The sequence below is a fragment of the Balaenoptera borealis genome, assembly GCF_965194805.1.
Source record: "Balaenoptera borealis genome assembly, chromosome: 1".
In the NCBI taxonomy this organism is placed as follows: Eukaryota; Metazoa; Chordata; class Mammalia; order Artiodactyla; family Balaenopteridae; genus Balaenoptera; species Balaenoptera borealis.
In genome coordinates this window covers 47616197-47643995 of record NC_138860.1, presented here as the reverse complement: position 1 = coordinate 47643995, position 27799 = coordinate 47616197, and the positions used below count along the sequence as shown (strand labels likewise).

Genomic DNA, 27799 nt, shown 5'->3' with positions numbered 1-27799 from the left:
GAATATGAGAGAGCATGAAACATTCTGACTGGAGGGATAGTGGGTGGAGGGTGAGGGATCTTAGAGAAAAAGTCTCATTTTAAAAAGTAATATCTCACCTTAAATTTTAAAGATGGAATTTAAAAGATTGAAGTAGCAGGAAAGGTAATTTGGAAAAGGAAATGTGTGAGTAGAAGAATCACATGAAAGATATAGGCACTGGTTCGGTTTGGCTGGAGTGGAAGGTGAGCAAGAAAGGAGTATGGGGAAATGAGCCTCTAGCCATGTTGCAAGAAGTTCTGAAAACCAAATGGTGTCTTCTTACATTATTGTGCAGGCAATAGGGCGTCATAGAAGGTTTTCAGCGGAGAAGAAACATAATGACATGTGTTTTAGAAAGATCACTCTGGAAGCAGTGTGAGAACTAGATGGGGATGTTTTGACAGGAGACAGAGACAGCAGTGGGGAGGTTCCTTCAGTGGTCCAGGAGAGAGAGAAAGAGGACCTGGGGCATCTCTTATGAGAATGAAAGAGAGATGAAATCGGGTGCCCTGTAATGGGAAATCTCTAGGAAGGGTCAAAGAATAAGTTATGAGAATGAGTGAGAGAGAGATTGACTATACAGATGACCAGGGGGACAGGCATCCCCATGATTCCTGTTCTGGACAGAAGATTGCCAGGCCCTGGGTCTTCCTTCTCCCAACCTCTGCCAGCAGAGAAAGCACAAGTTACCAACCCCAAACTAACCCCTACTTTGCGGGGGGTTAACCCAATTGGGGCTGGTCATGGTAGTCAGTTTCTTTACAGTTAACCAGAGCCAATAGCATACATAATAATAATAGCTAGTACTTTATTTCAATTTTAAAAAAGTAAAACGGTAATAACTAACACTTAAAATAACAGTCTCTGTGAGGTACTATTCTAAACACTTCACATATTTTAACTCATTACTTGCCACAGAATTCCTACAAGTAGAAACTATTATATACTCATTTAACGGATGAAAGAATTGAGGCACAGGGAGAATAAGAGTCTTGCTTGAAATACATAGCTGGTAAATGGCAGAACCAAGAAACAAACCAGGCATGTGATTTCAGAGTCCAGGCTGTGTGTCATTATGCTCTAATGCTGAGTGCTCTGGACCCTGTAATAATTTCCTAACTCACATGCTCACCCAGGGTCTCTCACTGCCTTAAGGTAGGAGGTGCTGATATTCCTGGCTGAGAGATTAATAAAAATGTGAGGGAAGGCATTGAAGATCAATGTCTATGGTGTATTTGGTGCCCCATCAGTCATCAGGTATGACCAAGCACAGTATTGGCAAGATGTTGTATAATATATAAACCGCGACCAAGAATATTGCAAAATACGGAATACAAATAACAAAAATATTGTAAAAATCAATGCCCATAGGTATATATGAGCATGTGTATTCTTGTGTGTGTGGAAAATGTAAGTTATCGATGATGGCTGGGGTTGGCTGAAGCAATGGCCTGTAACTCACAGACACCATAAATTCCTGGAAAGCCACTCACCAGCTATTTAACAATCTAAAAATACACCTTTGGAAGACAACCTTGGAAGGAGGCAGGCAAAGGTCTAGCTGAGCTAAAACAAACTCAAAGCAGATTACCAATCTACAGACACGCTGAACTTGGACATACTCTGTGAAGACAGGGGCGTGGCCTGGCGCCATCACAAAACCAAAGTCACGCGGTATAAACAAACAGATCGAGCCTGGATTTTTTTTTTCTTCCAGAAAAGCCTCCACATTTAAGCTGTAGGCACTGCCAGTCCTCCTTTCATCATCTCATGTATGAGATTTGGCCACCCATTCATTTAAGCAACAGATGGGAACTATCTGAATGTGTGTACATAGTTGAAATCAACAAATACTAAAGTCTGCATGTGGCGTCATTTGAACTTTATACCAACTCTGTAAGATATTGGAATAATTTCTTATCACAGAAGAATGTGTGGTGCTTATTTGTTCATTCATTCCTTCAGGCACTATGCCAGGGATTGAGGTAGTGAATAAAACGCAATCTAAGAATCTGCCCTCAGGTTACCCAGCATCTAGTTAGAGAGCCAGATAAGTAACCAGGTGCATATGAAGCCAACTGATGAGGGCCCCGAGGGTGCTGAGAGCACAGAAGGAGGCACTGACCCACTGTGTCAGGGAAGATCTGGGGAAGAAGGGACACTAGGAGAACCCATAGGGCCCATAGGGAGAACTGTACTAGGGAATTAAAATCTTTGTGTTCTTTTGTGTTTGTCTAATTCTGCTATAGCATTTTGTTACCTAAAGGACTACCTTTTAAGCAAAAATTATACCCTCCCAGAAAAAAAACCAGGCTGTGAGTAAAGGGATGACAAGATCAGGCACTGTCAATGGGAGAGAAGAGATCACATATGTGCAAACAGAAGTTGTCCAAAAACATCCCTCAGGAAAGAGAGGGCTATCCCACGTATAAACCTTCACCAAGTCTCTAAGATTTTGAGGTGCCCTTTCAATTACTTTATTTTGAACATCAAAATTGTACTATTGAGGGAGGTTATATTCACCCAAAACAACCACAATCTATGATAAATTTTGGTGCTTATACAGAACATTTGATGAAATTGGTAAAAAGCAAGACAAAGAAATTTAACACAAGTATAATAATTATTCTTGGGGATATAACCTCACAATAGCAAGGGATGGATGTTGTATATGAGCTTTTTAAAGATCACTTTTTAAAAGCAATGTAATTGTTTTGAATATTATTTCTTCATAGGTGAGGTCATACTATATTTACATAATCACATATCCTGCCATTATCACTTGATATTACTGCATCAACATTTTGCACAAAATTTAAAATTCTTTAACAATAAAAAATAGCCATGTAGTATGTAGTCATTTGTGGATATCATGAATAGCTGGCAACAGGAAAAATGAAAACTGTTCTTATATTATGCAAATGGACACTTACAGCTTAGGATAAAATTTTATTATACACAGATGCAGAAAGGGTTTTATATCAAACAACTTAGACAAATGTGAAAATATTGTGCTCTGAAAAACTATTAGATGGTTCAAAAATTCACTTCATTTATATTGAGAATACCTGTGATGAGTTTGAATTAAACTGATGAAATGTACATGAAGAAAGGCAATATTTATAAATTAATATACTATGTCATGCAGTATATATTTTAAATCTTCAAGAGTAAATATTACATGAATTAAACATTATTTTAAATGTCATCTGTAGCACTAAAAGTATATATATGTATATCTTTCTGTTGGGAAAACCCTATCTATTTTCTGCATCTTCTTACTGAGAAAACATGGAATACCTTTGATTTGGAATTTATACTGTAGATAAATAATTCGTTTAGGTTTTCTTGACCAATCCCTGTGGAACATCTGATAGATAGATACAGCTAGTAAAAAAAAAAAAAAAAAAAATTAGATAACTCAAAAGCTTGCAGTAGCTTTGGATCATTTAACATTGGGGTAAATGGTCCTTACACCTGTACTCCTACATTATAGCAGAGGACAAATCTGGATTCCTGAAAGTCCACACTAGTTCTCCCATTTGCCTATAGAGTAAAGTCTAACACCAACAACCTTAACATTCACGTGCCTTCACAATTTGTCAACTAACCTACCATGTTTCTACACCCCATCTCTCGGTCTTAGCCTCATGCATTCAACATTCAGACAAATGAAACTGCCCAGTATGTCAGTGCTGGCTCCAAATGTTCAGCTTCTGTTCTTTTGCTCATGGTGTTCTCTCTGACTAGAATGGCTGTCCCATCCCACTCCGCACCATTTCCATATATCTACATCCTTTCCATTTCCAAGGACCATCTAAAATATCACTGCACGGTTGTTTCATTTGTCTCAAACAAAAGTAGGCTTCTTTTCTGTAATCCCAAATCTAAATCCCAAGGGCTCTGTACTGGTGGTCTCTCTGCTTGGGTTGGGGGTGAGGAGGGGGATTCTCAGCAGGGGTGGTCTTGAGAGTGAGTGAGGTCAGTCCAAATAATAATAATGAACACTTAGATAACACCAGAATAATAATAGCTGACTCTAATGCAAAAATTGCTGTGTGCTAGGCACTCTTCTAATTACTTCACATAAGTTAATTCATTCGATCTTCACAAGAGTCCCTTGAAGCAGGTACAATATCATCCATAGTTTACAGATGAGGAAAGTACAACCCAATTTAAGTAACTTACCCAAGGTGGCCTGGCTACAAGTAACAGAGCTGAGAAAACATGAACTTAACCATTACGCTTTTCTATGTCTGGACTACTAGAAAAAAGACATCAGCTGTGGGCAGGAAGACAGATGGTAAACTGCACGGTACGGAGACCCACATGCTTAGTTGGGTGAAACAAAGGTCAAACATCAAGCAGGCAGGAAGATAACAAGTGCGGGCACAGAGTAGAGTCTATTAGGGCTTTCTTCCCACTCTGGACTAATTTCAGGATCCTAAAGAAATACACTCCTGCCAACTGCTTTGGAAGATGCATAGCATTTTAGGTACCTCATTACTTTTTAAATTACTAATAAACCTGTCACATCTCCGCCAGTAACCATATGCTCCTTGAGGATCCATGCTGAATTCACTTACTATAGTATCTAGAACTATGCTTTGCACACGGTAATTAATCAATAAAATATTGTTAAATGTCATAAACCATTAATCCACAGTTCAACTGGCTCTTTTTAGTAAAGCAAACACATCTTAAAGATATTTTAGGAAGATTTCTATGCAACACTTCAAAAATAATTCATCATTATATTTTTTCTTTATAGTACTTCCTTGGTTTGTTTGTTTGTTTTTTAAATTGTTTGTCTCCCCCAACTAGTATATAAGCTACATAAGGGCAGAGACTTCATTCTTGTTTATCACTGTATTTCTGGCACCCTAGAACAATGCTTGGCACATAAAAAGAACTCAGTAAATATTCATGAAGTGAATATTTGAGAAAGAATGGACTTTGAAAATGCTCACCAGACCCTTGTTGGGCAGGCTTTATTCTTGCCAACCAACCCTGACTTAGTGTATCAATACTATTCCATTACCCTCAAAGCAAACAACAGTCATGCAGCACAAGGAAAAGAAAGGGTTTTGCTGGAGTGGGTTGGGAGATGGAGGAGAGACACAGGCTCACACAGAGCACAGCATTTGCCCCTTTTCCAATCTCCACTGGGCATCTCTGTCCACACCGGGCTCCACGCCTGCCAGCTGGTCATCCCTCTACCCTTTCATGCTGCCCACCTCCAGCAATGCAGGGTCCCAAGTGTTCTTCCTCCTGGACTCTACCCTCCCCCTGGGCCCTGAGCAATGTAGGCTCTCCAGTTCACCTGTGGTCCCAATAACAAGGGACACGCCCCTCGGGATCTATTCTCCTTAGAAGGAAGCATGGGAATTAAAAAGAATTTTTCTCTTTTACAAATATCTTAATTTTTTTTCTGTCACCCACAAAGACCTGAATTTGAATTCAAGTTTTCCATTTTACAGGTGCCTGACCTCAGTCAAATTACATAACCTCTCACCAACTTGATCTTCTCATCTTGTAAACATGAAAACAAAACTGACTTTATAGGGCTGCTGTAAGAATTAAGTGGGACAAAACCAGCAAAGCCCCTGGTGCAGAGCAGGTTTTAAAGAAAAATGTTACTTCTCTTTTTGATCTTGAAGTAAACTCTCAATTCTTCAAAAGGACCCATGAACCAAGGAGAGTTGAGGTTTTACAGGCCAGTGCAATAGAAACTCATCACCATTGAGAACATTGTTTCCATGGTCTCAGGGACTTGGAGGCATTGACTGCACAGGGTAGTTTTGTGGGCAGCAGTGGTGAGAGGTGGGTGGCCGCGGGGGGGCGGTGACATTACTGATTTCTCTGTGTGTGTTGCTTATAAATCAGAGGTGACTGACTAGGGTGAGCTGCATATACATCACTGTGAAAACGGCTACTCAGAAATGCTCAAGGTACCAGCCAGCATTGAAAGGGAGACACACAGATCTTAATGACCAGAAGGAATATGTCTAAGTGCTTATGGTGAGAAAATGTCACATGCCAAGGTCATGTTCCCACCTTAATCCTGTCACCACTCCCTCAGTCCTCAGTTTCCTGATTATGAGGTGGCAGAGTCTGAGAAGGCATCCCATTCTGCCTTTGTTGGCCGATTGCTAATACCAAGTGTGTAAGAGCTATCACCGCACATGATTATTTCTGGCTGGTGCATCATAATTGCCTCACAAATAACTGTTACCTGCTTGATTCTAATGGTAGTTATACAAATTATACTTAAAACCAAAATTGAAGACTCTTGGCGGCTATCTAAAAGGTAGTCATTCGAGGCAGCACTTAAAATTGTTAAAAGATAACTCAGGCTAGGAATGCCTGACCAGATAAACCAAAGTCACTTTGGCAGGGAGAAATGTAAAGTATAGCACATTTATCCAAAACAAAAGAAATAAAGAATTCCTCTCCCAGGCCAAGATTGACGCCCTAACTAATGATGTGAAGGAGAAATTAAACCATGTGGTGCTGCATAAATTTGGAACATTTTGAAGGTCAGCTTGGATCAGAGCATAACATTTTTTCCTTTTCCTTTTTATGAAGTCAGTTTCTGGAAAGACATGACAGTTCTGATAGCTCCCACAACTGGAATCATTCGAGTGATGCACCGGTAAGTTTTAATTTCAAAACTTAGGCCTAAAAATCGATAAAAATCTGACTAAGAAATCTTGAAGTGGGGATAGAGACATCTGATATTTGGCATGTAGATCAGCGCTGATGAAGGTCTCTCACACAAGTGCAGGGCCAGAGCCCTTAGAGAAATACCTTCACCCCATCAATTATGTTCTGTCCCTGCTCCTCTGGCATATTTCTCTTCTCTCCTCAGCACCTCCGCCCCCACCTGACGACCTTTCTCCCTATTTCACTGAGAAAATAGAAACTCTCAGAAGAGAATGTCCCCACGCTTCCACCACCAGATCTACCCACCCACCTGCACGTGACTCAATATCCCCCACTTTCTCTTCTACTCTGATGGATGAATTTTCGGTGCTCCTAGACAAAGCCAACTCCCCCATTTTGCCTTGACCCAACCCCTCTAGCCTATTCAAGGACATTCTTCCAATATCTCTCTCTTCTCTTTCTTGCACTAGCAGTTCTTCATATGCATTGGATGATTCCCATCAGTCTGAAAACATGATGTTATTTCTCCCATCTTAAAAAAATAAAGAAAAAACGAGACCTTCTCTTGACCCATGTCCCCCTCCAGCCACTCACTCTTCCTCTGCTCCCTTTTAGAGCAACACTTCTCAAAAGAGCATCTAAATTTGCTCTCTCCAATTACACTCTTCTTCTTGCTTATGTTCAGTCCAGCTGCCATCCCCACCACTCCAGCAGATCTGCTCTTGTCAAAGTCTTCAATGGCCTTTGCTTTGAGAGACCAGTAGTCGGTCTTTGTGCTCATCTTAGTTGACCTCTCAGCAACGTGTGACATGCTTGATCTTGCCCCCTTGAAGCACCACCTCCACATGGCTTCTTGGATATCACACTCTCCTGATTTTCTTCTGCCTCACTGGCTGATGTTTGACAGTCAACATCTGCCTCTTCCCCACCTCACCAGTCCCTGGACGCTGCAGTACCCTTCACACTCAGTCCTTGATCCCTGCCCTATCGACACTCACCTCCTCAGTATTCTCAGCCAGTCTCGTGGCTCTCAACATCAACTCTATGCTGATGACTCCTGAGTTATATTTTTATTTTTATTTTTTATTTAGTAACAGTATATGCTTACTCAACATGCCCATTTGAATGTCCAATCATCCTCCCAGAGGTAACCTGCCCAAGATTCATCTCCTGATAGTCCCTCCTCTTCTTCCCACAGTTACCCCACATCAGTAAAAGGCAATTCCATTCTTCCAATGCCTCAGGCCAAAAACCTTAGCTCACCCTTGATTCCTTTTCCTTTCTCACCAAAACAGATCCATATTAACAAATCCTATCAGTGCTTCCTGCAAAAATATGTCTAGAATCCTATCACTTCTTGCCACCTCTACCTCCCTGGTCCAAACTACCATCGTTTCTTCTCTAGATTATATGTAGCAATTATATTATTGTTTATTACATGTTTCTAGTCTCAGTCCCAATTGTCTGTTCTCATCATTGCAGTCAGAGTAAGTCACTGGAAGTCAGATCATGTAGCACTTTTCCTCAAGACCTTCAAATGTCTCCCCTTCTCCCTTAGAGTAAAATCCAGTCCTCACAATGTCCTGTGTGGTCCTACACAATCTGGCCATCCATTATATCTCCAATCTCGTCTACCGCTCCCCCTCCTTCCCTCTATTCCAGACACACTGATTTCCTTATTTTTTTCTTGGGCATTTGAGGGAAGTGCTCAGTTTAGGGCTTTTGCACTTGCTTTTGTGTCTGCCTGGAATGCTTTTCCTCCAGCATCCATATGGCTAAGTCCCTTATTGCCTTCAAGTTTTTGCTCAGGTGTCAGCATCTAGTGAGATCTCCCCTGACCACCCTTTAAAATTGCAACCTCTACCTTTGGTACTCCCTATTCTTCCATCTCCCCTTTTCTCTCTGTTGTACTCCTTGGCACTTACAACCCTAATATACTACACAATTATTATTGTCTCCCCTCCTCCTCTAGACTGTAAATGCCACAAAGGCAGGGATTTTTGTCTGTTTTGTTCTCTGATGTACCTCCAGCAACTGGACTACTGCCTACACATAGCAGGCACTTAAATAAGTATTGGTGGCAGTGGTGTTGGTAAGCAAACTCATAAAGAGCAACTCTGGAAAACAAATAATCTCTAGCTGCTCCAGAACTTAATTCATCTCAAGTGGAAGATAAATTCATTCTCAGGCTAAATATACTTTTGCTACATAAGATGATACCACATCAAACACAATAATAATAACAGTTATAACTCATACTTATATTGTGCCTTCCAGTTTACAGAATTCTTTCTCCCATATAGTTGTATTTTATCCTCAGGACAACTCTGAAATTGAACAGGGAAGAGAGTGTCAATCCCATTTTACAGATGAGGAAGATAAGCCCCAGAGCAGTTAAATGTGCCCTTAAGGGTAATCCAGGCAATGAGTACAAAAAGTGGGATGAACGCTGGTCCCCTGACTCTGGGATTAGGACTATTGTTGCTATACCAGTCAGCTTTTGAAGAAATAACTTGTCCTTCTCTGGAGTACTCAGATGAGACCTGACAGGATCTGGGGCCATCACTGTCCTAATTTGGCTCTTGATTAATTCAACAAATATTAATTGAGTACTTCCTATGTTCCAGCATTTTTCTAAACACTGGGCATACAGTACAGGATAATACAGAGCAGGACAAGGTTATGCTCTCATGGAGTCTATATTCTCAGAGAAGAGATGTCAATAAACAAACACCTCCTAAAATATGTTGGGGTGATAATGCTATGATGAGGAAAGGAATAGAAATTGATGGGGAATGGAGAAGATCAGCTATTTAGAGATGCCCAGTAATAACTTATTAACATGTTACCCACAAATCCTTCCTCTGTCAGCGGGGGGGACACTGCTTCCAAATGTTGGATGGAAATACTACAAAATGCATCATTATACATTTGAATAATAAAAATGTTCAAGATTCTCTTTCTAGATTCTAGGGAATGGGGGTGATAGAAAAGCTAAATAAAATAGCCTGGTTGACAGTTAGAGGAGATGGCATCAGGACAGTCAACCCTAAGTTATGGGAACACAGATTTTGTTCAAGACAGAAGCGCTTTCTAACAAATGAAGCTGTCCAGCGATCAAACAGCCTGGAAATGAGCTCCCTGTCATGAAAAGTATCCAATAAGAGACTGAATGACCTCTGGAGCCTCTTCCAACTGCATATCTGATTATTCCCCATTCTGCGGCGCCTCTCTCTACCCGAAGTCACCATTAGTTCCAGTGGTCAATAGGGTGAAGACAGGCACAAAAATCTGGTCCCAAACCATGGTTCTCTTGCCAGCCCTCCTAGAGGATGAGCAGTCACCTGACTATTGGCCCTAGATCCTTCCAGCAGCGGCCAAAGCTGATTCTTCTGCAGGGAGACTAGGGGTACAGACGATCCTAGCTTTACCCTGCAGGACTTACCAAGGACTCACGTCTAAATGAGGTGCTCTGCCCGGCGGGAATGGGTGGGATGTCTTCGCCAGTCATTCTATTCTCACTGACAGTTAAGCCACCAGTGATTACAGAAAGGAGAATTACAAACTGTCCTGGACAGGAGGCAGTCCCTCTGGATATTCACTGGCAGCGTCCACTTCCACAGGCCTGAGATCCCCACCCGCTCACAGTGTCCCTGGATGGCAATCACCTCCCCTCCTCTGCCTTTCAGCCATTTCCCAAATCCTCCACAAACACTGGCAACCAGACCTCCAGGGTGACTGTGTGTTGGCCCAGGCAAGACATCACGGGACAGACACTGGCAACAACTACTATTACCCGCATTTATCCATCACTTACTGTGGGCCAGATAGTTTGCTAAAAACTCCGTATGTGGCAGGAGGGACTATAGCCTTTATAAACGTGGCTGGGACATACTTGGAGAACTACAGCTGGGCACAGTCTGACTAGTGGTGGTGGCTTTTGCTTGCTGAGTGGGATAGGCCAGCCAAGGGACTTAGAGCCGTGGGAAAGGTGATGGAGGGGATGGAGGGGGAGCTGGGCCAAGGAAGTGAGGGCAGGGGGACCGAGGGCATTTTGTGGGAAGGACATGGGGAGGTGGGGAGCAATTGCTGGAAGATGAGATATGAACCTCCTGCCATATGGGGAAGAACCAAATTTCTTCTCCCTAAAGTTGCGTGAAATATTTTGGAAATTGTTGGTGATTTAGATTGTAACCCCTGCTATCTCTTGGTAAAATATTTAGTAAAATCTATATCACTTAGTACCTAGAGACTGGATCTGTGCTTTTTCAGCGTGTGCAATAATGCACTGGGGCCCAAGGTGAGAGCCAAGTGGTCAAAAAAGGTGGTATTACAATATATTCACATTATGTCATTTAATCAACAGCCCCAAAAGGTAGGTATTATTATACTCATTTTACAGTGTGTGGGGGGAGGAAGGTTACTGAATAATTATCTGTAGATGTTCTTGCCAACTACAATGTAAAAGAAGGGAGAGAATTTTATACTTATATCTGTCCACTCTGACCCTGTGCCTGTAAGTAAGCAAAATGGTGAGCAGGGCTACTTCACTCTGTTCACCGTCACTGCCCAGGCCCTTCTTGATTTGCTCCCAATCTTCTCCTGTTTCCCTCCAGTGCTTCCTGGTTCTGGGCCAGGTCCTTCTCTTTGCTCCTCACTCTGTCCTCTGGACTGTCCGCAGGTCTCCTGGGTGGTCTGCAGAGTCCTCTGGCCCAACCACACTTGGTGGCCTTGGGCAGGATCCCCAGAGCAGTGCCAGCCTCTCTGCACACAAACCCTGGCTCTGGCCCACATAGTAGATGCAAGTGCTAGAGGAGGCCTAGCCTCCATTTCTGCATTGTTACAGGCCCAAATGTAGAGCTGAGGGTCCCTTTTCACATAAACGAGCAAGGCACTGTTTTGCAGTAGTTAAAACAGTGATCTCCAGAGTCAGAGCATGTGGGTCTACATTTCTGCCCACCATGCACTTGCTGTGTGGCTTGACACAAGCTACCCAACCTCTCTGATCATTAGCTGAATGGGAATGATAATATGATTGCTGTAGGGATTAAATGAGGTAAGGCAAGGAGCGCTCTTAAAACAGTGCCTGGCACAAAGTAAGTGCTCGATAAATGTTAGCTCATGTGTTAGTTTATAATGATTATGTATTGGAGATGAATGGAGTTGGTCACAACACAGGCCAGAGTGTCTATCAGTGGTTCCATTTCCCACAGAGGCCTTTGGGTAAATGCCCTCTGGAGATAGTTCAAGTCTACGGAAAGGGAAAGGAAAAGAAAGCTGAGAGATCACCTAATTGTCAAGCTGGATTTTTCTTTTCTCTTCCCCATCTCTTTAATTTCTAAAGTTCAAACTTTTCCCCACAGCTATAGTCATACAATAAAATGAGATTCCTCATAAACAGTGCCATTTCTTATTCCTCTTCCCTTTCCCAGCCTTTTCAAACACGATGTTTCTGCATTTCTTTAAACAAACAGACAAAACTTATTATCACAATAGACTGAAATTAACCAAATTTGCATCTAAAAGAAATGTGTATGTGTAAATTACTGAGGGTTGTATTGAGTGGGGAATGGGAGCAGGTGAAGAGGAGCCAGACCAGAAAAACTACATTAAATGGCTGTGATGGGTGGCCCCACTCAGGAGACTGGCTTTACCTGGTCCCCTTCATTCCTTCTCCATCCACTGTTAGAGCTCAATACAACCACAGATGAAACCACGAAAAACCAATCTTTATGAAACAAATGAAGCTGGGAAGAGCAAATTCCATATGGAGAAGTTATTCAAGCCTCTAGTACAATATTCAGAGCCATAAGATTTACTGGGCAAACTGGGATATTGGGTTTAGACATCCCCCAAGGCCTTCAGCAGGGAGATCTTTATTCACTACATTTAAATGCAAATGATAACACAACTGCATGACAATACACTTTGAAAAGCTGATTTAAAACAACACAAGGGAAGGATTAAGGGACCAATAAGAAGAATTTTATTCTAATTTTCTACAGAGGTTAAAGGCAGGCCAAATAGAAGGCCAGAATTCAAACGCTATGGCAGGAGCCAACCTTGTCCCCAGACAGAATTTGTTTAATTACTTTCCTCTTCTTATGAAGAAATGGAAGAAAAAAAAATTCCTTTTTTTTTTTTTCTTTTTTTGGCTCATCAAAGACATCTATAGCTACCAAGCAGGACTCCTGATCAATATGAGATTATCTCACCAAACTAATAATAATACAAGCAAAAGCCCAGAAACTTGACACATAGCCTGTGCCATATTGAGGGTGATTGCATATGCTTAGAGATACTGGAAACTGTTCCCTGACCCTTATTCTGATTTATGAGAAACCCTGGTTGTTCAGAGTCCCCAGGTTGGGAACCACTGATGTAGGAAGGAACATCTAACACAGACATTCATGGCTTTGAATGACAAGGAATAAAGAGCCGAATGTTGCACGTCATGGAAGAATGGCCCATTGTGTCCAGTGGGAGTTCCACTCTGGAGGGGAGCCTTGGAAGCCCCATACGACGTGAGAAAGATGGGAAAGACCATAAATCCCTTGCAGTAAAGGCAACGCTGATGCTTGTGTCACCCACTGTTGACTGGGGTGAAGGTATTACTATATCTACTCAAAGATGGAAATTAGACATTGTCCCCATACCAGCCCTGTCTGCAACTCAAACTGTCGAGCAAACGAACATGAAATGGAAAGGAGAAAGATCCAGTCTGTAAATGGAGGTCAGAGAAGCAAATAGACAGAGAAGCAAATATATACTAGCTGAAAGGATCTCGCCTTGAAACAATAGGATGTCTGGGATTTGCTTCAAAAGAATATAGGGCAGGTAGGGGTAGGAGTACCAATGAATAAAGACTGGCAATGAATTGATAATTACTGAAGTTGGGTGACAAGTACATTGGGGTTCATTATATAATTCTGTTTACTTTTGCATATTTGGAAATTTCCATAAGGAAAATTACTTTTTTGTTATTTGTTTTCTTAAAGATTCCATCTGCCCAATTTAAATGTGACACTGACCACCTCTGTTGGGACAAAGTCATCATTGCAGGGAATAAGAGCATTTTTCAAGGGATCCCTGGGACTAGGGCAGTGCCAATAGCACAATCGTGAAGGGAGGAGCTAGACAAGATAGGAAGAAAGTTCAGAGTTCAGTCCCAAAACCAGGACTTTTAAACATGGACAAGAGTTGATTTGGAGCTCTCAACAGACCCCATTAAAAAAAAAAAAAAAAAAAAATAGCCCCTGAAATAAAATATTAAGAAACTTGATAATTCAACAATTTAGAGACTTCTAGCGTCAGCCCTGTCCCTGAACCTGAAAAATTTCTTTCATATTCTGAAAGCAGCATGTTACATGTCATACAACCAAGCATGTGCATTGACCTGCAAAGTTCCAGAAGATACCCATCTTGGCAGTATACTAATCAGTTTTGTTTTACCAGCCAGATTTTTAAATAAATTGGACTAAGTTTAGTAGCTTAGTCCATCAAATTGATTGATTATTCAGAATGTCAGGACATTTCAGCATGCAGCTAGCCATAGGTTGCCTTACCTGATTCAATTAGAGAGACACAGTGCCACAAATAAGGGGAACATCCAATAAGCTACGTTCAATAATAGGTAAGAAAGCACACATCATGCCACATCAGAATGCTGCATCACAAACTGGACATAACATTTAAAGAGGGATGTACACAATGAAGATATGTTTGAAGAAGATGAGCCAGGATGTTATGAAGACTTAGAAACAGTAATAGATGTCCAGCTGAAGGAACTTGTTAGCCTACGGAGAAGACTGGTGAGGAGGGCTGAGTAGCTGTCTTCAGCTATACGAACGTCTCACAAGCAGAGGAAGACAAATTAGACCTGTTCCATGGATCTCAAGGAAAAGAACTAGGGCCAACACGTGGAAGTCTCAGGAAGGTCAATGTCAGCCCAATAAAAGAAATAATCTTGAAAAAAGTAAAACTGTGCCAAGTGCTATTTGGCTGCTTTGGAAAATAGTGCATTCCCTGGCTCTAGACGATCTCAAGCCAGAGTTTGGACAAACACTTGCAAAGATGTTTTAAAGGAGATTTCAGGACTGGATGAGGATCTGCATGATTTTTTAAATCTCCTCCAAATGGAGATTCTGTGGTTTCTGAAATGAAAACTTACAATTGACAAACCAAGGTTTTTTGTCTATTTTGTCTGTATGAAGTAGAGTAAATAACATACAAAGCTTCCCTGTGCCAGGTGCCATGTACATAAAACATTTTTCAAACCATGAATAAGTAAAAGTAAAACTTAACTCCTTTGTCATCCCCAAACCTACTTTTGCCTCACTGAGAAACCACTGCTGGATGTACCAGACATCTGACTGAAGCACCCAGTGGATAGTTTCAGGATTCACCTTCATCCTTGACCCACATTTTCTACTCCTGCCAAGCTACAAACTTAATAGCCCCCAAACACGACTTGCCGCTTGCCCTGTGGGTGCCTGGAGAGGCTGTACTCTGGGATAGGGTTCCCCTCTTATAACACATGAGCCTTCCTATCTTGAGGCAACAATCCATCTCAGTTTTGAAGCCCCTAAATGTTTGCTATTTGTCCTGTTTTCTGACTCTGTCATACTTGAATTTCAGTTTCCCTGTGTTTCTTGGTTTCCAAATTCTTGTCTGATTTCTAATCACCTCTTTTGCCTAAAGTTTGAGATTCTGAATATTCCTAACAGTTCAATCATTCATTCATTTGCTAAATATTTATAGTAACTTCCACGTGCCTAGAGCACTGTGCTAGGCATTTTAGGAGATACAAAGAGCCCTATGACGTGCGCAAGGGCCTAAATCTGGCAGAGAATATGAAACATGGACTGAAATAGTTACAACCCAGAGCACAATGTGCTAAGGGCTGTACCAGAGGTACAAACCGAGTGCTATCAGAGTTCAGAGGCAGGTGAGATCCTGCAGAAAACCGAGATGTGACTGCAAGAGCAGCCTGTAAAAGCCTGATGCAACTGATGTGTTGATTTTTTAAAATCCTCAAATATAAAGTATACAAAATATTAGATTGAAAGGAGGCAGCCGTGAATCAGGTAAAGCAGCGGTCCCCAACCTTTTTGGCACCAGGGACCGGTTTCGTGGAAGACAATTTTCCCGCGGACGGTGGGAGGCGGGGGATGGTTCAGGCGGTAATGCGAGCGATGGGGAGCGGTGGGGAGCGATTCCGAGAGCAGCAGATGAAGCTTCACTCGCCGGCTGCTCACCTCCTGCTGTGCGGCCTGGTTCATAACAGGCTGCGGATACAGACCGGTCCGCAGCCCGGGGGTTGGGGACCCCTGAGGTAAAGGATGTTCTGGGAAAGTACATCAAATGTTCAGCAGCAGATAAACGTCCAACATTAGCCAGCGGGGCTAATCAATGTCCAATGTAAACCAAACACCAGAAAATCATCCCCGTTGTGAACACAGTCATTTACTCAGTCAGCCAGAAAAATTACAATTATGAAATTGAAACTACATTTGCTGCTTAAATGAGTCTTTTTAGAGATTTAGTTTAGACTGAAAATTGTTCATTAAAGAGTTCCTCTGGGTAATGGACTTCAACTGCACTTTATATTTTTAGAACCCTTTAAATTCACTGCCCATTCCAACCCCTAGAGGTAGGTAATATCAGGGATAGGCAAATTTTTCTGTAAACCGCCAGAGAGTAGTAAATATTTTAGGCTTTGCAATCCAAACAGTTTCTGTCACAACTACTCTGCTCTACTGTTGTAATTTGAAAATAGCCATGGACAGTTTTCACGTGAAGGAGTGTAGCTGTGTGCCAATAAAACTTTATTTATGAATACTCATATTTTAATTTCAGAAAATTTTCATGTGTTACAAAATATTTTTCTTCTTTTATGTTTTTTCCACCATTTAAAAATGTAAAAGCCATTCTTAGCTTGCATGCCACATTTGGCTGGCAGGCTGTAGTTTGCTGACCCCTGGGTTATATCAATCACCCTATTTACAGATGACAAAACAAAGGTTAAAGGAGACTAAGTATATTCTCAAATCAATAGCAATTCAGTTTCTTAAATTCCATATATAATGGAACTAATGAGAGAAATAATGAAGCAATAGGAAAAACTGAGACATTTACCCACTCTTTATCAACATGTTTCACAGGGTGGGAAAATCATGTATTATCTATAAACTTTGATTCCCTGGGGCAAAACAAGTAAATAATTTTTAAACTGTGCTTAGCAAGATTGGTTCATGGTAAATGAGGCAATTATGGCTTAAATTTATATGTACAATACTATATTGTCTCTCTTAATTTTAATTTATAATGGGTGACAGTCTCTAAGTTAAAAAAAATTTTGCCTTATTTTGAAGATCTTGTAGTTTTTGTGATGAACCACACACTGCTAAATATTTATCAGCACATAAATATCTCAAAAGAGATATGAACAGTTATTGATGTAGTTTAATCTCAGTGCTCCATGGAATGAGGATTCCACCTCTCTCTGGGTACCAAGATGAAGGGTTGAAGAAATGTTGAAGAATAAAGCACTGGGAAACCCAACCCCCCACTGGAATGTCACTTATTTGAGGCTTTAAAATGATATAATAAATTTCAAAGTCACGGACACCCATAGCTTTATAGCAAGAGCAGATATACAGTATACTTGTTCAAGACCTCCTGAAAGGATTAGAGCAGAAAACAAGTGTCAAAGAAAAGGATCTCCAACGGTCCTCACTCTTCAGACAATTAAGCCTAGGGAAAAGAGAACAGGCGCATGATACAAATGCTAAAAATCAAGGAAGATCACACTAGGGTGAACTGAGTTCACCAGATCTGAAGATACTCTAACAACAATGAGGTGCCATACTAATAGGGGAACTACTGACCAAAACTGCCTGCCCTGGTCTGGCATCATAGTTACCACATGCATGAGTTATCTTACAACAGGTCCTGTTAAAGAATGCGGCAGAACTAACAAGCTACCACCAACCAGAAGAACTGGGGAAAGGTTAAAAGAAGAGAGGAGACGCCAGTCCATATGTCCTGCCAACCTCCCAGGATCCTTCTTGCTGGAATCCATCTTGGCTGAGCAATGCACACACCACCAGGAAGGACCCTAAGTCAGAACGATTAGCCAGAGACAACCCAGAAACTAACCCCATTACCATAAAACCTGAGACTGCGAGCCACGTGGCAGAGCAGTTCTCCTGGGTTCCCTTACCCTGTTGCTCTCTGCCCAGGCACCCCTTCCCAATAGAGTCTCTTGCTTTGTCAGCAGACACACAGACACGCACATGTGTCTTTCTGAGTGTTAGACAAGAGCCCACCCTTGGGCCCTCGAAGGGGTCCCCCTTCCTGTAACAACCCCACTGAAGTACAGAAGGGCTACATTTAGAACCTAGGTGAGAACAACTTCCTATGAGAGAGGTGGCTGATTGGTTGTTTATTTGCTTAGGTGGGTTGTACAGCAGTATAATTTCCCACTGATTTATTCCTTCAGTAGAATGGACAAATGGTTCCATTTCAGAAAGTAATAAATAAATAAATAAATAAATAAAAATTTTAAATCATAGGGGAAAAAAGCCCTCCATATTTAGAAGAGTGATACAGAAATAATAACTTCAAAATATTTAGATAAAATCATGGTGTCAGAGCCCTAATAAAGGGAACCCTGACATTTGGGATGTAGGTCCCACATCTGGAATGCACTCCTCTGCCCATCACTAAAAGGGCTGAGTAAAGTCTAAACTCTTTGGTGCCTACCCTCCACCCCTGCCAAAACCTGTTTTCTGGCTGTCTCATCTCCTGCCCTTTCCTGTCCCCGCCCGCACTCCAGTCATCTAACAAGCTCCCTGGAGATCCCTTAATGTGCCATGATGTTTGAGGCATTTACACATACCCAGCTCTCAGCCCAGAATGCCATTCTCCGTCCTGTCCACTGGGCAGCTCCTACCTTCAAGCTCACTCTCACTAATACCTGCCCTGATGATCCTCCCACCATGTCTAGAGTGATCACTTTTTCTTCTATGTTCTCACTTTACGTCATCCTCCCCTCTTTTTATAGCACTATGACCTGAACTGCTATGTGTAGTTTATCTCCTCTACAGAAGATGATCTCCCTGAGGCATAAGAAGGAATGCCTTTAATTTTCATATCCCTGAGGCTTAGCATGGTGCCAGAGGCACATTCGTAACTCAATAAACATTTGCTGAATGAATTAACACCCACTGAGTCCTCTTAGGACTCTACCCTTCCTGCCACAGAAAGAATCTAGACTTAAGGTCAGGGTGGTAGGTAATTCTAACATTTCATTCATTCACTCATTCAACAGACATTTATTGAGCACTTACTCTGTGCCAGGATCTCTTCTAGGAGCATGAGAAACATCAGTGAGCAGAGTAAACAAAGATCCCTGCCATTGAAGAGCTCACATTCTAGTTGGGGAGACAGACATTAAACAATAAATGTAACAGATAAATAACATGCTTTGTTAAAAGGGGATAAGAGGTAAGGGGAAAAGATATAAGTAGAGCATGACAAGGGGGACTGGCAGTGTGTGAGCTGTGATTTTAAACTATGTGATCAGGGGAGTAGGACCTGCCAAGTAGACAGTGAGAAGGTTGCATTTGGACAAAGACTTAGAGAGTCAATTAGACATGGAGATATATGGGGGAAGGGCATTCCAGGCAGCGAGAACATTCAGTGCAGACTCTAAGGCCAAGACAAGGAGGTCAGTGAAGTTGGCTAAGAATGAGGTTGGAAAGAGGTGCGATGAGGTAGGGGGAGGAGGGGGAAAGGTGGCAGATCATGGAGGCCTTTGTAGGTCATTAAAATGACTTTGACCCTGAATGAAATAGGGAACCATTGGAGGATTTTGAGCAAAGGAGCAACATGATCTGACGTACATCTGACTTACATTTTAAAAGGATCACTCAGCTATGTTGTTGAGAATTTAGTATTGGGCCAAGGGTAGAAGCAGAGAGATCAGTTAAGAGGCTATTGCAATGATGTAAATGAAATGTAACAGTGGCTTACATCAGGGCTGTAGATGGGAAAAAGTGATTGGTCTGAGTTTTATTTTGAAGATAGATCCAAAAACATTTGCTGCCATAGATGGGATGTGCAAAGAGAGAAGGATCAAGCATTAGTCCAAGGTTTTCGACCTAAGCAACTGGAACAAGAGAAAAACTATAAGCATTTAGCCTTATCTAGGGGCTATACTTCACTCACCCGCCTACTGTCTGGAAAGTATTAAGTGAGGTCAATATGTAGCAGCATAGTGACCCACGCGGAGGCAACATGATGCAGGAGAGAGAGCAGAGAAAGAGTGCTATTTAGCTGTTACCGCTTCCTGGGGTTAGCCTCTGAGCCTTGCTCATTTTCTACCTCCTCCTCGTACTCCCTTATCCCCCAAATTCCAAGAATTTTCCTTGTTGGCTCACTTGTTCAGAACTAAAGAGAATTATGCCATAGATTTAGTGGAAGACAGTTTAATGGTAGTAGATTTTAAAGAAGTTCAAATAAGGTTAACTCCATTATTAAAATGATCATGGGGAAGGTGATGATGCTGGTCATGTTTATAATATTTGCCTTTGCTGCAGAGTTCATAGATCATAGAGATATTGTACAGAAGGAGGAGGGAGCCAAAGCCGGGAGGATGGCCTTAGTCACACCATGTAAGCCACCAAACATCTTTTTTAGGCTAAAATACTTCTGAGGCTATCTGCCAAACTGTATTTAAAAAAAAAAAAATGTGTTCCATGCATTTGAATGCTTATGATTGGAAAACCTCTGGCGATGGAAAACTTTATTCTTTTTAAACTGATGCTGCATTTACATATATTGAGATATGGAACACATCCATAAATAAAGTTGTGTAATTCTCTATAAAATGCATTCCTATATCCCAGTTCTTAGTTTGTCAGATCAGATCCTTAAGAATTATTTTAAATGCCTTTGTTTAACCAAAATTTTGTGTGTTGAGTGTTTTTTTTTTTAAACTGGTGTTTAAAAAATATTTAATGCATTCCTTTGTGCCCTTAGGATCTTTCTTGAGCAATTCAGGATGATTTGAAAACTCTTTAAAAATGAACGAGAACTCTACTAGAAAGTGTGTATTTCATAGTATCATTAAATATTGATTAAGCACCCACTACATACACAACACTGTATTGGTGGCTGAGAGGACAATGATATTGTAAAATTTAGATTTGAATCTTTTTAAAGAAACACTTTCAAAACAGGGTTTTCATTCTCTTTCCCAGTCATGCATAGACTACTTTCACAACTATTACCTATTAATAGAAAAATAACAGAAAATATAGATTATCCATCTAGTTTTGCATTTTCCTCTCTTGTCTGAGGATCTCCCTGAAACAGAGAGAGATCCAGACCTGAGGGTTTGCCGGTTATGTTTTTAGTTTAGTTTGCCTCTGCATTTTAGGCTGTTCATTTGACTTGGTCTAAAACTGGAAATTAGTGTAGAAGTGTTTCTCTTGAGACTTATAACATTTTAAAGGAGGTTCCTACTGAGCAGTAATCTGAACTATTTCTTAAAAGTCATATGAACCTCTTAATTCTGATAGTTCTAAGCATAAAGGGTTGGATATGTAGAATAAGATCAAGGAAAACAAAAAGAGAAGAGAATCTGAAAATTAATATTTCTTCATTTCAAAATTCATAGTACATCAACCTTCTTGGTTATATCCTGTTCCTTGGTTTGGGATGCATTCTAGATGGGAGAGTTGCCTATCATAATTAGCATAATTGTGTCTACGTGGGGCTCTGTCAGTCAATTCAGCAGGAAAAAGTAAATCAAACTACCTGTTCATGTGGACAAAAATATCTAAATTTTCTTTTTCAGCCATTATTCTCACATCATGAGCAGACACAGCTCTCGCCAGTGAAACCACCATGAGTGATCCATAAGTTTCCATTAGAGGACATTCAACTTATCAGTGAATTAGAATTCCCAAGCGGCCACTTAAATATATTATTACAGCCATCATCATAGTGATGGGCAAGTTCTGGAATGGTCTTTTGAACTGCATCAACTGTTTCCAATCTCACATCCTCAACATTATAAAAGAGTCAACTTTAGGACCTTGATTTTCTCCCATCTCATAGTTTATAAAAAAGCTGGCAAATTCTTTATCTTTTTATTTCCATAATGTTAATGAATTTCAATATATTTCTTGCATGAAGAATTTTGAGTAATCCAAATAAAACCTACTAGCAGCTTTCATTAGAAGTTTCAGACGTCCCAGTTTACAAAGAGACTTTGAATTTAGGTATTTCCTTCTTTTGCATTAGTACTTGGTTAGAATACATTATTTCCAAAATCTTAGAGTAAGAAGTATGAAGCTTCACTTTCCCCACCAAACCCAAACCTGCTTCTCTTCCAATGTTCTCTATTCATCCACTTTGGATGGAAACCTGCCAGTTACCCTGGACTACTTTGCCATCACCCACCCATCAAATCACCAAATAAGGATCTCTTTTACCTCCTAAATATTTTCAAATACACTCACTCTCCATCCCAAATGCCACCAACCTGAGCAAGGTGACAGTCTTCTCTGACTTGAACTCTGTATTGCTGAAATAGGTGCCCATCTGTTCACTACATCTCCATCCTTGCCCTTCACCAGTTTAAGTTCAAAATTCAATTAACTCATAATCTTAACAATATGATTATGACATCCTTTTACTTAAAAAAATGCAATATTTTGTCACTGCCATTGGGATAAAATCTAAATTCTCAAATATGACTTACAAGCCTTCATAATTGATCAGATTTCCATCTAACTTCCCAGTCTTATTTCTCAATCCCCTCCTCCTTGAGTCATCCTGAACTTTCTTTTGTTCTAATATGTCATGGCTCTCTGTCTCATCACCCCAGCCCTTTATGCATGGTTGATTCCTCCACCTGGAATGACATTCATTTATTTTTAATTTATTCAGCAACTATTATGAAGCAAAGACTCTTTATTTGCAATTATTATTATGTTATACTATTATGGAGAGCTTACTCCATGCTAGGTACTAGGAAGTAAATCAATGATTAAACCAGGCATGGTTTCTGTCTTAATAAATCTTATTGTCTAGCATGGCAAATAGTCATGAAACACAGAATGAGATTAGAGTTATGGCATGGAAAGTATAAGGTGCTGTGGGATCAAATGTCAAATGTCAGTAAGGGTAACCATACTTAATTGAGGAGTCATTGGAGGTTCCCTGAGGAAGTACTGTTGAAGCTAAAATCTGAGAGATGAGTAGGAGCTAGTTGTGGTAACAGAAGAGTGGAGGAGGAGGGGTGGGGGGAGTGGTGGAAGAAATGTTCTAGCGGCACAGTTAAATGGAAAATATATGAGTACTAAGAAAAGAAATAGCTTTTCCTTGTTATAAGCATAAGATATTGGGAACAGGTATCTTCATTGAATATATTTTGTTGGTGGCCTGTGTCGCAAAGGAAAACAATTTATAAAGTTCTCACTACCCTTTGTTGATAACTAAGTTCAGTGGCTCTTTCTTTCATAAATGCTGTTGCAATTAAAGGAGTAAAAAAAAATCTTTGATGAGAGACAGCCTGGATATCAGGAAACTAGTTCTATTCTGACTTTTGCTTATGACTGTACCAAATGACTTTTACTTGTACCTCTGCTTTGTTGTTTGCAAAAGGGTGATGATAATATCACTCAGTTTAGGTTACAGGGTAGAATCAAATGAGATAGTGGTGCAAAAGTATAAGTACCACACTGCTTAATGAGCTTTTTAAAATATGCATTTCAAGCATACCAAACAGTTTCTCAGTTTTAGACTGTTCTCTACATATTGGTAGAAACTCAAATTCATTTTTCTTATGATTTCTAGTTGTAGCAATAGGAGCTGCAATTCCAATTTCACAAGTAGAAAGCCATCTTCAGTACATTTTAAGAGGAACAGAATTAGATTATGTCTCTTTTCAAAAAACCAAATAGTTTTTCAAAAAAACCCAATTGTTCAAACCAAAAATATTTCGAAGTAGAAAAACTGGAAAATCCAGTTACTTTGGAATCATCAAAAAACAGGACACATTTCTGCCATGATCAAGTCCCTCAACTCCTTTATTTTTTATGGAGAAGTTAATCTGATCAGACCTTTCTTACTTTCCTGTTTAAACTTACTATCAGATCTACCAGTGGCATATTTATTGATAAAAATTGGCAATATAAATGCAAAGAAAGTTGTACTGAAATATAATCTCTACATGCTTAATAGCTACGAACTTACATGTAAAAATAAAAAAGCTTCTAGCCTCATGTTATCTTTGTATGTAATAAGGCAGACATGAAATAAAACACGGCTGGTTTATGGGTCTGCTTTGCCAAAAACTTTTACTCATCCCTGAAAACATTTTATTATTTTATTTTAAAATTTTATTTATTTTTTGGCTGCGTTGGGTCTTTGTTGCTGTGCGTGGGCTTCTCACTGTGGTGGCTTCTCTTGTTGCAGAGCACGGGCTCTAGGCGTGTGGGTTTCAGTAGTTGCAGCACATGGGCTCAAGAGTTGCAGCACATGGGCCCTAGAGTGCAGGCCCAGTAGTTGTGGTGCAGGGGCTTAGTTGCTCCTTGGCATGTAGGATCTTCCCGGACCAGGGATCAAACCCATGTCCCCTGCATTGGCAGGCAGATTCTTAACCACTGCGCCACCAGGGAAATCCTGAAAACATTTTAGTCACAGTTAAGTATATATGTGTCAAATACCTCTATCACAAATATTAATTTTTTCGGGACTTCCCTGGTGGTCCAGTGGTAAAGAATCCGCCCTCCAATGCAGGAGATGCGGGTTTGATCCCTGGTAGGGAATTAAGATCCCACATGCTGCGGGGCAACTAAGCCCGTGGGCCGGGCCACAACCTACAGAGCCCATGGGCTCTGGAGTCCGCGCGTCACAACTAGAGAGAAGCCCACACGCCAAAAGAAAGAGCCCACAGGTCGCAACTAAGACCCGACACAGCCAAAAATAAATAAATAAATAAATAAATAATTTTTCTTAATATTAATTTTTTCTTATATGTTCCCATAGCCACAAGTAGGAATAATATCAATTCCCCTTTCAGAATAAAAAGACAAGCTCATTCTAAAATATTTTACAAATAATGAGAACTGTACAAGTACTACTTTACAGAGATGAAGACTGAGTTTTTAGTTCTGAATGACACTTTTTTGTTTTGTTTTGTTTATAGTCTCTTTTTTCTTTGGTAAGCAATTGTATTTCAAAATAGAGAAGCTCTATTAAAGGTGTCTAATTTCAAAGTCCTGTTTGCATCTTTATACTTTTTTTCTATTACAAATTGCAGGCATCTTTTAAAAGTTTGATAATTTTATCGCATTAACTATTTCTGTATTGTTGGGGAAAAAAATGTTAAAGCCATTTGAAAGGAGAAAATAGTTCATGGATGCCTGGTTTCTTTAGAGATGGGAAAGAGCTCTTAAGGAAATGCATATTTAGGAATCTCATTTAGTTGATGGCAATTTAATTCTAATCTCTGTTAGTATATGTTTGAAGGAAATAGAGTTCATGGAATCATTCAGTCAGAAGATTAGTGAGCAGTTCTTTCTGCTTTTGGTACAGTGCAAAGGCCTATTCAAGAGGAATCAGAAATGCGGGGTTCCAGTCTCAATTCTGCCACCCACGCTCCATGTCACTTAAGCCACTTAAGAAAGCCACTTAGCCTCTGAACATCAGTTTCTCATTTGTAAAATGGAGATAATGATGCCTTTCTCGTAAGCTTCTTATTAGGAATAAGTGACATACACGATGAAAATGCTTTGTAAATCAAAAGCTGCTCTACAAAAATAAATTACAAAACTTATTACTAGCTCAAAGATTCCCATAAGAGATTCCACAAAAAAAAAATTGTTTAATATGTATTTTGTGATCTTGTTCCTGTTTCCTTTTCAATGTATATGTGCTAAATCCTTCATTAGGTGATAAACTCCTTAAAGCCACAGTGAGCATACCGTATCCTCTTTCCCTGTTGCTCTCTGGATTACACATAACTCATGGACACTCAAAAGTTGATATTCTCTCCTCTTCTTCAGTTCCAATAACAAGCAAAAGTCACTACTGTCAAAGTCTCCTTTCACCTATTCTATGTCTAAACCTCCCTGCTGTAATCCATACCTATTTCCATATACTCACTCCTCTAAACTCATGGAGAACTGGCAGGTCAGCATCAACTTAACAAAAGCCTTTATCACTATTACTAAACTCTCTTTAGCTGCAAGACAAAATCCCTGGTTCTCGATCTAAATCTACCCCTCTTGCAATCCAAAACAAGTGGAATTAAGTACATCCTTAGTCCCAGGAAGAAAGGAGGAGTACCTGCTGGCCCTCTAAAGATTACTAGAGCCAAGGAGTTCCAGAGGAAAGTTCCTCCCTGTCTGGGCAACTGAGAGGAATAAAGTACAGCCACATAAAATGGCTAGAGGAAATACAGACAGAGAAGAAAAGAAGGACAGGGGTGAAGACACCAGAATCAAAAGAAAGTGAAAGGAGAGTGTTTTCAGGGCACTGATATTCCCTTAGAAGGCTGATGAGATGCTCTAGTCTACTTTGATGCTTGAACAAAAGTCTTTATTTAATAGGTAAGTTGGCACCAGCTCCTGATACAATGCTTTTAAAAGCGAAAGTATGGTGAGGAAGGGATGGCTACCTCAGTCACCCTCCTAGGATCCTATAAATGTGCCTATCTGATCTGCACTCTGCTCAAAGTATATTCTTTCCATGAGGTTTTTAATAAGGGTGCCCAGTTCAACTCACCTTTTAGGTTTAAGAGAGGAATATTTTTATTCTAAGCCACCTCGCCCAGTCTTTACCGATATGATGTGGCTTTCACTAAACAGCCCTAGGAGGGCCCACGCAATCCTCAGGCTCCGGGTAAACACGTGTGCCCGCAGCCGGCTCCGGCTCGCCCTGCGTTTCAGCACCGCTGTCTCTGGATAGCGCCTCGCTGGCCGGCCGGCTCAAGGCCTCCCACCCTTCACTCATCCATCCCTAGTCCACTCGCTTTCCTCTTCTCGTTTCTCTCATTGCCAGAAGAAAAGCATCCCGACTTATAACTTCTCAATTCCTGCTTCTAAAGTGACCTCCGCGTCCCTCCCTCAGGGTCTGAACGCGCAAGCCCCCGCGCCTTTGGGTCCTCCTGGAGCAGCAGCGAAGCCCCGCCGTTTACCCACCGGTGGCCCGAGATCTCCGGCAGGCAACGATCACCTTTCCCTTGCCACGTCTGAATCCCAGCCAGCAGCCAGGAGCCCCCGCTCACTCCGTCTCTCTCTTCGCCACAAAGCCTCCTTGAAAAACACGCGCGATGATGCGCCCTCGCCCCGCCCAGCCCCCAAACACACACACACACACACACACACACACACACACACAGTCGTACATACACTCGCACGCCTCAAACCTCGTGGGAGCCATCGCCAACCTGGGCAGAGCCTCAGCCAACTTGGGCCCAATCCTTCAACACCGGCTCGCAAAGGGCAGCCCGCAGCAACCGCCCCGCCCCCTCCCCTTCCTAGGCGGCGGGTCCCGGCAGCCAAGCCCAGGCCCCCGCCCCCTGCTCCCCACCTCCACATTCACCAAGCCATCCACCTCGCGCGGGCAATCCACTGTCCATAACCCTCAAACCTTTGCCCCGGGCCGCCCCGAACCAGCAGCCAAACCATAAACGAATCTCCTTGAAGCCCAGCCCTGTTCCTGGTGTGTTGTGTGTGTTTGTGTCTCTGAAGCATATACATCATTAACTCCTTCGAGCTTTCGGCCCAACCTAAACAAACAGCACGTTATCTCTAACCCCCTTCTCCCTTCTCCGCGCCCCAACCTCTGCCCCCATCCCGATCCTCACCGGCCAAGTAGCCAAACCACCGCACCACCGCACCCCAGTTCTCAAACCTCGACCTCCCACCAACCCGAACCAACACTCCCCTCCGGCCCCTCCCCTCCCCCACCCCTTGGCCCCCAGCGAGTAGGGTCTGGCCCGAGCGAGTGACGCCTCGGAAGCACAGTCTGCGTCCCCCTCCCGGGAGCCCAGAATAGAGGGGCTGACCTCCCACCAGCTGGATCGGCC

The 27799-nt window shown here is 41.5% G+C and overlaps 1 protein-coding gene and 1 long non-coding RNA gene across 5 annotated transcripts in view; both read right to left on the bottom strand.

The window, feature by feature from the left end:
• NMNAT2 (nicotinamide nucleotide adenylyltransferase 2) overlaps positions 1–27799 on the bottom strand; it is a 211025-nt gene that overhangs the window by 138038 nt on the left and 45188 nt on the right. The gene's annotated exons all lie outside the window — the stretch shown is intronic.
• On the bottom strand, positions 349–27550 carry LOC309633496. Its single transcript, XR_014247571.1, has 4 exons — positions 27361–27550; positions 26910–27023; positions 19041–19124; positions 349–17442 (listed from the first exon to the last, which is right to left on the bottom strand). It is a non-coding gene; the product is annotated as an uncharacterized lncRNA (long non-coding RNA).